We start from the raw sequence: 13,388 nt of genomic DNA on the forward strand, positions 1-13,388 counted from the left end.
AAATGAGATGTAAGCTTATATGTAAGTAATACATCAATATTACTTGTATTATGATATTTTATAATAATATTGGAAATATGTTTGTGGATAATTACTTGATCGGTGAAATTGTTGGAAAAGAGAGAGAAATCCCGGTTGAACCTTCGGAAAGATTGGATGATACATATAGTATGTAGCTAGGTCACATGTATGGTGCTGAGTGCACATCATGTGTACAAGAGAGCTACAAGACATTATGATGTAGTTAGGTCGCATGGGTGATACTATGTGTACACCATGAAGACAAGAGAGCTACGGGATATATGTAACTAGACCGCATGCGTGGTTCCAGGTGAAGGACACCATGTAGACAAGAGAGCTACGAGATAAATTGGCTAGGTCACATGGGTAGTATTGAGTGTTCACCATGTGTACAAGAGAGCCGAACTATATGATGGGTGGAGCTATGTGCTAAAACCACCAAGTATCGAGGATTGATCCAAAGTGTTCAACGGGAGACTCTCTATGTATTGCTTAGTGAGTTTTGTGATGAATAAGTGCAGGAACTTGGTTATGTGAATGATGTGTTCATTAAGTGACCAGGATATGGTAAGGTTATAAAAAAGTAAGTTATACATGAGGATGATTTTATGGTGACCTTGTGATCATGGGCCTATACTTGTGATGTATGAAGTGTGAAAGAGTGAATTAGCAATAAAACTGTTTTGGACAGTAGTAGTGACGTGAATTTGAAAAATCACCAAAATAGTAGAAATTGAATCATAGACTGAATGAGATATAAAATTAAATCTTAATGAGTCTATTTTCATATAAAAGTAACATAGAAAGAAAAGGAGTTCTATATGTTGAGATATTTATGTTTTTGTGAGACTGGTTCAGAATGATTACGTGATCCCCTATTCTGACTTTGGAAAATCACAAAAATTTGGATAAAAATGATTAGAGGCTTAAACTTATATTTTTAAAATCTCTAATGAGTTTATTTTCAAGATAAATTAATAAGAACATTATCCGAGTTCTGTACTATGAGATAATTAATTTTTAGTAAAGAGAGGTCAGAACTGTCAAAAAGTGAAACAGGGGAAATTTTAATGAATAAACTGTACTAATTGGCTAAACCAAAAATTATGAAAATTTTATCATGGAAATATATGCGAGTCTAGTTTCAGGGGAAATTTACGGATCTTAATTTGGAGCTCTGTAGCTCAAATTATAAATAAGTAAGTGACTATGACTCGTGTGGATAGTTTGATATGAGCATTTATTAGTAAATCGTGAAATCGTACTTACAAGAATGCTATATACATTAAGGATGTGGAATGGAGAGGAGGAGGAGGAAAATAAATATATGTGGAATACATGGAAACTATGGTATATGAAATATTGATATAATGAAATAAATGATATGTGTTTATAAGAAAACAGAAAAAGAATGATATGTATCATGACATGTATATATATATATATGACTAGTCTCAATGTAATGCTTGTTGGGTATAGAGTTGAATTGAAATGTTTCAGGCAAACATGTTATTTTGCGCATCTGAATTGTGGTATTTTATAAAGATATGATCTAGTTTTAAATATGAATGCCTGATGATTAAGCTGAAAATATTTGGTAAGATGATAATCTTGGTATAAATGTATAAGTGGTACTATAATAAACAAGGTAAAATGAGTAGAAGAGACACATGTATGATGACATACAAATGTTATGTTTGTGGTTTAATTTAGAATATTTAATCATTAAATGAATATCATGTTATATGCTTTTGATTTTTTATAAGTGTGTAAGAGATTAAGGTTGACCAAAGCTTGGAAAATAGCCTAGGTATATTCCACACAGGAAGAGACACGACCATGTGTCTCAGCCGTGTATGGAACACGACTTTGGGACACGGGCATGTGGAGCCTTAAAGCATGAAATTTCCAAGATTTTCGTAAGTTCTCGGTTTAGTCCTGAACCCTTTCTAAAGTAAGTTTTGGGCTTCGTAGACTCAAATAAGGGACTATGTGTAAGTGAATGAACGTTTTGAAATATGAATGAATTTTTATGGCCCGTATTTTAGTTTAATGTTTGTATGTTTGTCCGGTAACGCCTTGTACCTTATCCCGGCCTCGGGTACGGGAAAGAGGTGTTACAAGTAATTACCATTTTTCTATTATTTAGCCGATAAATTGAAATGATTGATTTTAATCTAAATTTACTAATCTAATTTAACTACGAACGCAACAAACAATGAAATAGGAAAATAATTGAAGATAATCAATGAGATAAATAATACCCAGGAAAGAATCCACCTAGACTTCACCTATTATTCTGAATCTGAATTAAACGATTTATTCACTTGTGTCTTGATCCGTAGAAATCCCTAGATTATGTTAATATCTCTTTCAAGAGTAAGAATAACTGGCTCTAGGTTGATTAATTGAAATCTCTTTCTAATTAAAACCCTATTATTGCATTAACTCGATCTATAGATTTCTCTATTAGACTTAACTCTAATCTGGTAGATTTATGTCGTCGTATTTCTAGGATTGCATGCAACTCCATTCAATTATGCTAGATTTACTCTTAAACCGAGACTTTTTCTTTACTGAAAGAAGCACATTAAACATGAATTAATATCCCAAAAATACTAAAACTTGAAATAAACATACATAATTGAGAATAAGAATCAAGTATTTATCATGTAAATCAGAAATCAAATAATAAGACTCATCATAGATTTCATCTTCCCTAGGTATTGTAGCACCCCAAACCCGGCCCAGAAGTTATGGTCGGATCCGGCATGCCACATCAAAAAAGTAAAAAAAATTCCATTCTAAGTCCGAAAATCGTACTTGATGTTCAAAAGATTAATTCATTAAGGGTTAAAGTGAATGGAAGTCATGCACCGGTAGGAAACCGAAAAGAGGTGGTGAGTCCATCGGATCGCTAAGTACCAATCTCCTTCGATCCAATCCTAGACATGCATACCGCCATTGCCACACCTTAACGTCATGGATATTTCTAGGAAACCGGTTCGATTAAGTCATTTTAGGAAAAGTGATTAATTTTGGAAAATACTTTCATTGGAAGCTTTGCTTGTAGTCGTGTTATTTTGAAATCAACTGTTGTTTTTGAAAACGCCTAAAAGCTATCCAATTTCAACAGTTAAAATAAGTATTACCTATCTTAGTAATACATATTAAAACCACCAAAAATAAATAAGCGGCCTTATTACATTTAAAAGCCCAAAACCTCAAACGTAATTAAAAGGATGTCCATTCACCGAAGAAAATCAAACTTTCGAGCAGGTGGTCACTCCGAATTCCTTCACACTCAAGCCCACTATGGTTGGGGATTTCTGCGTGGATGAAAATAAAAGGGTGAGTTTGGGAAACTCGATGTGTAAGGAAAACCCATTCAAAGCCCAAGTCAGCTCAAGCCTATTGGGCCTAAGCCCATTCAGTAATCGCGTAGTCTGGGCCGAACCCTTTTCGATTACAATAAACTAGGCCTTAGCCCTTATTCAGATAACAAGATGGCCCATAGGCCCATTTCAAAATACATGCAACATCAAGAACATATGCAAGCCCATTTGGGAGACTACTCAACCCACCAACCACTACACTCTATCCGTACCAGCCATACACTCCATGTGGGAATAGCTCAACCCACCCATTTAACACTCCACGATTCTTGACCTTGCTGCTCGATTATCATAGAATTGAGGCAAAGCCTCCAAAGATGTGGACAAGCCACTTTCAGTACTTCCTCCGTCAATATCCCAATCCCATGCATCGATAATAACAACATGGCATGCAAGAAAATAACAACAATCAAACATGCATTTAGGTCAATTTAACCTAGGGTATTTCGGTAATTTATCTACTAGGGGTAAAACTGTAAATTTTCCACTTTTAAAGGTATTTCAGTAATTTATCTATTTTAGGGTTTTTCATGCATATTCCTACTTTTCACGTACTAACAGAATCACATACCGAGGGTTCTTACCGAATTGGGCCCGTTGGCCCATCATTCCTATTTTGGCCCATTAAGCCCAAAAATATCGAGGGCACAGAAATCATGCACTTTGCAGTCCAAACATTGCAGCTTACCAAAAACATTAATAGATTTACCTTACGAGCATTCGTACACTCGAAAATCTATAAAATACCGGTTTTCGGCATTTCGGCTTTTCGACTTTTGCCGATCTAGACTAAGAAAGAGGGTGTTAGTTACACACATGCTTTGCGACGATATCTTGTGAGATCCACACACGAACGCCTACAATTGGATTACTAACACGTTAATCTAACTATTCAAATACAAACTACGTATTAACCCCTTACAATATTCGGCCAACCACACCTACAGATCATAGTAAGCTTATAAGAAATCAATAAGCAACTCATTAACAAATTTTTGTCAATGTTTACCACATAATCATAATTTCACTGCAAGCTGTCTTCCGAGCAACAGTCACTAAATTATTTATAACTGGAGCTACGAAACTCCAAATCAAGTGCCGTTAATTTTCCCTGAAAATATACTCATATATCTTTTATCCATAAAATTTTCAGAATTTTTGGTATGGCCAATCAATACCAGATTTTTCTTAAAGTTTCCCATGTTTCACTGTTTGACTAATCTGACCACTCTTCATTACGAATCAAATTTCTCATTGTACAGAATTCAAAATATGTTCTCGTTTATTCCATTTGAAACTAGACTCATTAAGCTTTAATTACATAATTTATTAAGCTTCTAATTCATCTCCCACAATTTATGGTGATTTTCCAAAGTCACATTACTGCTGCTGTCCCAAGTAGATTTATTACCAAATCACTCTTTCATACACCTATCTTGCATGCATGTTATTTAAACATGTATATCACCAATCAATCATCACATATCTATGATTTTTACTTAAGCATAATCTCCATTTCATCATTTTAAAGCACAACATGTTAGCCGATTTTTCCCTTTGGCATCTAAGGCACATGCATGCTCATTTGTTTGGCTCAACTTCACCTATATTCCATTTTTCATCAAAAGAACATCAAACAACAACCATTTCCTTCATTTTAATTCATGACTAAATGCTCACAACACAACTAAAATCAAAATATGCTTCAAGAGTTAAGATAGAATCAAGAAGAACTCATGAACCTCAAAATAGAAGTAAGGTACCAAGAACTTACCTTCAATTTTCCTCCTCCTAATGACCGAATACTCAAGAGCTTTCTCCTCTCCTTTCTCTTCTCTAACTTTCAGCTATGATGAACAAAGATGGACAAAACTTTGTTCTTTTCACCCCTTTTTCTTTTAATAAAACTTCATATTTCGTCCATTTAATTCTTTAATACAAAAGACATGGAATTCTTATCATGAAACATTTACCTAACCCATTATCATGAAACATTTACCTAACCCATTATCATGGAACATTTACCTAACCTATTATCAATTTGTATCAATTTGTACCATAAATTATGGATATCAAGTGTACATTTTGTCTACAACAACATGATGGCTGGCCACTTCATGTAAAATGGGAGGTTTGTCATGCAAAACCTCCTATTTTGCACTCCTATTTATTTGGCCACTTCAATTTAGCCTATAGCATTTTCAAACATTTTCACATAGGTCATATTTCATAATTTCACCCCCTTTTTGTTATGGAACAAAAATTAACTAAAATTGTCGGGTTCTATCTTAAGCTTGGGCTTTCTAGAGGCCCACTAACATAATTAAACCTATGCCAACATTCACAGGATTCCCGAAAATTGGGGCGTTACAACTCTACCCTCCTTAAAGAAATTTCGTCCTCGAAATTTACCTAATCCAAACAGATGAGGGTATTGCTGTTGCATCATCTCTTCTGGCTCCCAAACTCAGAAGTTTCCCCTTCCTTAACTTGTTGAAAACGAGCGACCAAAGACTCATCGTTCAACTGTTTTTCCTTAATCGATCCACCTGTTTGGCCTCACTTGCAACTCACCAATGAGACTTCCATCATCATACAGACTCAGACGAGCAAACATTGCTCTCGGATCGAATCTGATTCTCGACTTAGAGCATCGGCTACCACATTAGCCTTGCACGGGTGATACTTGATCGAACAGTCATAATCCTTAAGCAACTCAATCCATCTCCTTTGCCTAAGGTTCACTTCTTCGAGTCAACAAATACTTGAGACTCTTATGGTCATGTATATAATACACCTTTCTCCGCACAAGTAATGTCTCCAAATCTTAAGTGCAAATATCACTGCTGCCAACTCTAAATCATGAGTCAAATTGTTCCCTCATGAGTCTTAAGCTATCGTGATGCATATGCAACCACCTTACCCTCTTGCATTAACACGCAGCCCAAAATCATGTGTAATGCGTCCATCGACACGATAAAATCCTTCCTGACTCTATTTGAATTAACATAAGTGATTCAGTCAGAACTTTCTTCAACTTCTCAAAAGCTTCCTGCTGTTTCTTAGTCCATACAAACGGTACTCCCTTCCTTATGTGTTTTGTCAGAGTATCTGCCATCACAGAAAAAAACCTTCCACAAACCTTCTGTAGTATCCTGCCAGTCCTAGAAAACTCCGTCTTTCTGACATTGACCTAGGCGGCTTCCACTCCAAAATCGCTTCAATTTTCTGAGGGTCCACCTTAATCCCCTCAGCAGAGACCACATGTCCTAAAAAGGTTACCTCCCTCAACCAAAATTCACACTTGCTGAACTTCGCAAAGAGTTCCTTCTCCCTTAATACTTACAGCACTATACGGAGATGCTCATCATGTTTCGTTTCAGTTTCAGAATATACCAGGATATCGTCAATAAAGACGACTACGAGCTGATCCAAACATGGTTGGAACACACGATTCATCAGATCCATAAACGCTACAGGAGCGTTCGTCAGTCCAAATGGCATAACTAGAAACTCGTAATGACCATACCGAGTCCTAAATGCTGTCTTATGGATATCTGCCTCATTGACCCTTAACTGATGATATCCAGATCGAAGGTCGATCTTGGAAAATACAAAAGCTCCTCTAAGTTGGTCAAACAGATCGTCAATCCTTGGCAGTGGATACTTATTCTTAATCGTCAGTTTGTTCAACTGGCGATAATCAATGTACATCCGTATCGTACCGTCCTTCTTTTTCATGAATAGCACCGGTGCTCCCCATGGAGACACGCTTGGCCTAATGAAGCCCCTGTCCAACAACTCTTGAATTTGAGTCTTTAATTCCACTAACTCCTTTGATGCCATCCTATACGGTGCGATGGACACAGGCGCCGTTCCAGGCAACAAATCTTTTCCAAACTCAACTTCTCGGTTCGAAGGCAATCTTGGAAGCTCCTCCGGAAAAATATCTTGGAACTCCTTTACGGTCCTAACCTTATCCACTGTCAGTCCCTCCTCTTCTGACTGACTTACAAATGCCAAATAGGCCTTACAACCTTTTCGAATCCACTTTTCGGCTCTTAAAGCCGACACCACATTGGACAAATAATCCCTTCGCTCACCTATCACTATAACCTCCCCATCCTTTGTGGTCCTTAACAGCATTCGTTTAACAGCACAATCCAGGATCGCCTTATGCTTAACAAGCCAGTCCATTCCCAAAATAAGATCAAACTCTCCGAACGGTAACTCCATCAGATCTCCAGGGAAAATCCTACCTTGAGTTTTTAAGGGTACATCCCTATACAGTTTGTCTACCCTAACCGAGTGACCCAAAGGACTTAGTACAGATACCCCACTCACAATCTCCTCAGAGCAGTCCAAGTTGTCCATAATCCGTTCTGTGGCCTCCAATCAATATTCTGCCATATTCGAGGCGATACCAGACACACCCTTAAAGATCTCCGCTCCGTTGGCCCGAAGTCGTTCAAAAATAGATCCCCAAACTCCATTGCCCGTACTTGCCCCGGCAACCCTTTCCAGAACATGAAGCATTGCTTGTGACAGGGCATCATCCTCGGCACCGCAGTCATGAGACTCTACCTCTGTTGCCAGTGGTACCGGTGCATCCACCGCCGGCATATGTCTCGAAGACGAAGATCTCGCTCGAGCACTTCCTCGGCCGTCCACGACCTCTTGTACTCATATCGTATTATCTTGATTACAAATTTTATGCATCAATTAATATTCCAAAGTTTATTACAGGATGTTTTATGAATCGAGAGTAATTGAGTTTGTTTTCGCAGAATCGGAGTCTAGCTACAGTTTCAATCTCTTATCAAATTTTCCTATGGTTTCAGTATCATCCTATCTAGAGTGTCCTAGTAGGGTTTTAGTACAAACAGATAATTCAAAAAAATATTCAGAAAAATTCAGAATACTTACAGACTTGAGCCGGAGATTCGGAATGCCACCTTCTAAAGATCTAAATTTTGAAAATCGCGTTTTTCGCATTCTTTATAAAATTTTTGTTTTTGAAAATCTTTATTTTTGTAAACCCATTCCAAAGCCGAGTTGTTGCAACCTAGGCTCTGATACCACAAAATGTAGCACCCCAAACCCGGCCCAGAAGTTATGGTCGGATCCGGCATGCCACATCAAAAAAGTAAAAAAAAAAAATTTCCATTCTAAGTCCAGAAAATCATACTTGATGTTCAAAAGATTAATTCATTAAGGGTTAAAGTGAATGGAAGTCATGCACCGGTAGGAAACCGTAAAAGAGGTGGTGAGTCCATCGGATCGCTAAGTACCAATCTCCCTTCAGATCCAATCCTAGACATGCATACCGCCATTGCCACACCTTAACGTCATGGATATTTCTAGGAAACCGGTTCGATTAAGTCATTTTTAGGAAAAGTGATTAATTTTGGAAAATACTTTCATTGCGGAAGCTTTGCTTGTTGCCGTGTTATTTTGAAATCAACTGTTGTTTTTGAAAACGCGCCCTAAAGCTATCCAATTTCAACAGTTAAAATAAGTATTACCTATCTTAGTAATACATATTAAAAACCACCAAAAATAAATAAGCGGCCTTATTACATTTAAAAGCCCAAAACCTCAAACGTAATTAAAAGGATGTCCAGTTCACCAGAAGAAAATCAAACTTTCAGAACAGGTGGTCACTCCGAATTCCCTCACAGCTCCAAGCCCACTATGGTTGGGGATTTCCTGCGTGGATGAAAATAAAATGAGTGAGTTTGGGGAAACTCAGTGTGTAAGGAAAACCCATTCAAAGCCCAAGTCAGCTCAAGCCTATTGGGCCTAAGCCCATTCAGTAATCGTGGTACTGGGCCGAACCCTTTCAGATTACAATAAACGGGCCTTAGCCCTTATTCAGATAATGATGATGGCCCATAGGCCCATTTCAAAATACATGCAACATCAAGAACATATGCAAGCCCATTTGGGAGACTACTCAACCCACCAACCACTACATTCCATCCGTACCAGCCATACACTCCATGTGGGGAATAGCTCAACCCACCCAACCCAACACTCCACATTGCTTTGCCTTCTTTGCTCGATTATCGATAAATTGAGGCAAAGCCTCCAAGATGTGGACAAGCCACTTTCAAGACTTCCTCCGTCAATATCCCAATCCCATGCATCGATAATAACAACATGGCATGCAAGAAATAACAACAATCAAACATGCATTTAGGTCAATTTAACCTTAGGGGTATTTCGTAATTTATCTACTAGGGTAAAGCGTAAATTTTCCACTTTTAAAGGTATTTCAGAATTTATCTATTTTAGGGTTTTCATGCATATTCCTACTTTTCACGTACTAACGAATCACATACCGAGGGTTCTTACGAATTGGGCCCGTTGGCCCATCATTCCAATTTTAGCCCATTAAGCCCAAAAATATCGAGGGCACGTAAATCATGCACTTTGCAGTCCAAACATTGCAGCTTACCAAAAACATTAATAGATTTACCTCACGAGCATTCGTACACTCGAAAATCTACAAAATACCGGTTTTCGGCATTTCAGCTTTTCAACTTTTGCCGATCTAGACTAAGAAAGAGGGTGTTAGTTACACACATTTTTATGACGATATCTTGTGAGATCCACACACGAACTGCCTACAATTGGATTACTAACACGTTAATCTAACTATTCAAATACAAACTACGTATTAACCCCTTACAATATTCGGCCAACCACACCTACAGATCATAGTAAGCTTATAAGAAATCAATAAGCAACTCATTAACAAATTTTTGTCAATGTTTACCACATAATCATAATTTCACTGCAAGCTGTCTTCCTGAGCAACAGTCACTAAATTATTTATAACTGGAGCTACGAAACTCCAAATCAAGTGCCGTTAATTTTCCCTGAAAATAGACTCATATATCTTTTATCCATAAAATTTTCAGAATTTTTGGTATGGCCAATCAATACCAGATTTTTCTTAAAGTTTCCCATGTTTCACTGTTTGACTAATCTGACCACTCTTCATTACGAATCAAATTTCTCATTGTACAGAATTCAAAATATGTTCTCGTTTATTCCATTTGAAACTAGACTCATTAAGCTTTAATTACATAATTTATTAAGCTTCTAATTCATCTCCCACAATTTATGGTGATTTTCCAAAGTCACATTACTGCTGCTGTCCCAAGCAGATTTATTACCAAATCACTCTTTCATACACCTATCTTGCATGCATGTTATTTAAACATGTATATCACCAATCAATCATCACATATCTATGATTTTTACTTAAGCATAATCTCCATTTCATCATTTTAAAGCACAACATGTTAGCCGATTTTTCCCTTTGGCATCTAAGGCACATGCATGCTCATTTGTTTGGCTCAACTTCACCTATATTCCATTTTTCATCAAAAGAACATCAAACAACAACCATTTCCTTCATTTTAATTCATGACTAAATGCTCACAACACAACTAAAAATCAAAATATGCTTCAAGAGTTAAGATAGAATCAAGAAGAACTCATGAACCTCAAAATAGAAGTAAGGTACCAAGAACTTACCTTCAATTTTCCTCCTCCTAATGACCGAATACTCAAGAGCTTTCTCCTCTCCTTTCTCTTCTCTAACTTTCAGCTATGATGAACAAAGATGGACAAAACTTTGTTCTTTTCACCCCTTTTTCTTTTAATAAAACTTCATATTTCGTCCATTTAATTCTTTAATACAAAAGACATGGAATTCTTATCATGAAACATTTACCTAACCCATTATCATGAAACATTTACCTAACCCATTATCATGGAACATTTACCTAACCTATTATCAATTTGTATCAATTTGTACCATAAATTATGGATATCAAGTGTACATTTTGTCTACAACAACATGATGGCTGGCCACTTCATGTAAAATGGGAGGTTTGTCATGCAAAACCTCCTATTTTGCACTCCTATTTATTTGGCCACTTCAATTTAGCCTATAGCATTTTCAAACATTTTCACATAGGTCATATTTCATAATTTCACCCCCTTTTTGTTATGGAACAAAAATTAACTAAAATTGTCGGGTTCTATCTTAAGCTTGGGCTTTCTAGAGGCCCACTAACATAATTAAACCTATGCCAACATTCACAGGATTCCCGAAAATTGGGGCGTTACAGGTATCTAGGGAATTTAGTTCATATTATGAAATGAAAACATCTTGAAGTAAGAAAAACTATAAGACATAAAGAAATTCAAATAAACTTCGAAAGAAGTTAAAAGAAGATCTTCAATCTTAAAGGAGATCCGCTTCTGAGTTGGCTCTGATGGTGTTCTTCGAGTAATTTCTTCAATCTTCTCTGAGTGCTGCCTTAGGTCTTCTTCTAATTGGTATTTATAGACTTTAGAATGCTCAGAAAGCCTAAAAATTAGGTTTTTTCGCGTATCCGGGAAGTAGGTTGCAAAATCGACACGAGCTGGCACATGGGCATGTGGCTAGCCAATGTGGCTCACACAAGCATATGGCCATCCCGAGTGGAAATTCCCAGGCCGTGTGGATACTAAAAATAGCTTTTTTTGTCTGATTTTGACTTGTTTTTTTTTTCTCTTTTCACTCCCTTATGCTCACCTAAGTATAGAAACATGAATTTAAAGTATTAGAAGCATCAAATTCACTAATTTACATAATAAATCATCCAAAAATGCATCAGGAGTAGGATTAAAAATATGTTACTTTTATAGCTTATCACTAATCAAGAATTCATGAGATCTATCGATTTGAAGCTTGTGTTTACTTAAAAATGGAAGATCTTGTAATTGTGAGCTAAGTGTTTTTTAAAAACTCTTTTCAACTCATATTGATGAAATTAAAATATTTTTAATCTTGATTGAACAAATATTTAATGAATTTGAATGGATTGAATGATTTCTCTTCTATGCGATTGAAAAACAAATATGATTTTTTCTAGAAAATAAATATTAGTGTAATTGAATGAATTAGTAGCATAGATGTGTAATTAAACATTAAGTATGACATTGAAAGTAGGAAATAAGGATTAAATTGAGTTAGAGTGAAGAAATTAAAGTTTTAGAGGTGTACGAGACAAGATCGCTAGTGAAGTGTGAATGGCGAGTTGCTAGGTAGTTAGGAAGGTCATTTTACTTTAGATCGATAGTAATCTATTATGATTGTATGTGTTGTTATGCAAAGCATCAGATCACAAAGGAGCTTCCTCGGGCAAGGACAAAGGCAAGCAGAAGCTTACCTAGGCTCGGCAAAGCAGAGAAGCTGTGATAGGTGAGTGCAATACATGCTACAGTTACACACAAGTCACGTATTAATGGCGACCTTTGGTAGACTAGCCACTTGACCTAACTTTCTAGAGTAAGTGTTTCTGTCAATGCAAACTATGATAACATGTAAACTATATTATGCGAGCCCTGCTATGATTATGTGAACTGTGTTTTATTTATGAGAATTATGTATTGTGAAATTTTGTGCTATGCGTGAACCATGATATGCGAGCTTTTTAATTGCGAGCTATACTATATGCGAACTCTGGCGAATTGCGAGCTATATTAATTGCAAACTGTGAATGTGTTAAAAGTGATATGTTGGCATTATGAACCCTTGAAACCGTTGGATATCATTGGCATGCCATAGGATTATGAGTACTCACCTTTATTGTTGTGATAAGGCATTGTGGCCCAAAGATAGCATTGGAGAGACAAGGGAATGTAGAGCTTAGCTCCATTCACCGAAGATAGCATGGTGTGTTTGCAGAGTGCTAACACTCGTGCTAAACTTATTAGAGATAGCGCAGGATTCTTTGAGTCATTTGGTGTGTTTGGAGACCCATTTATCCAATGCATATGATTTATGAATGTGTTTCACAATCATAAATTGTCAATATATCAATATGATGTGCTATGAGTATATTATTCATGTGAGTTATTATGTCATGCGACCTGTAATAATATGCGAACTATTATAGTATGCTCACT

General features: G+C 36.6%; 1 long non-coding RNA gene across 1 annotated transcript; it reads right to left on the bottom strand.

The window, feature by feature from the left end:
* Nucleotides 1-8,883: 8,883 nt before the first annotated feature.
* LOC128296288 (uncharacterized) lies at nucleotides 8,884-11,110 on the bottom strand. The gene is made up of 2 exons (XR_008286846.1): nucleotides 10,965-11,110; nucleotides 8,884-9,125 (listed from the first exon to the last, which is right to left on the bottom strand). It is a non-coding gene; the product is annotated as an uncharacterized LOC128296288 (long non-coding RNA).
* Nucleotides 11,111-13,388: the final 2,278 nt, after the last annotated feature.

This window comes from Gossypium arboreum, chromosome 8 (assembly GCF_025698485.1).
Source record: "Gossypium arboreum isolate Shixiya-1 chromosome 8, ASM2569848v2, whole genome shotgun sequence".
Classification (NCBI taxonomy): domain Eukaryota; kingdom Viridiplantae; phylum Streptophyta; class Magnoliopsida; order Malvales; family Malvaceae; genus Gossypium; species Gossypium arboreum.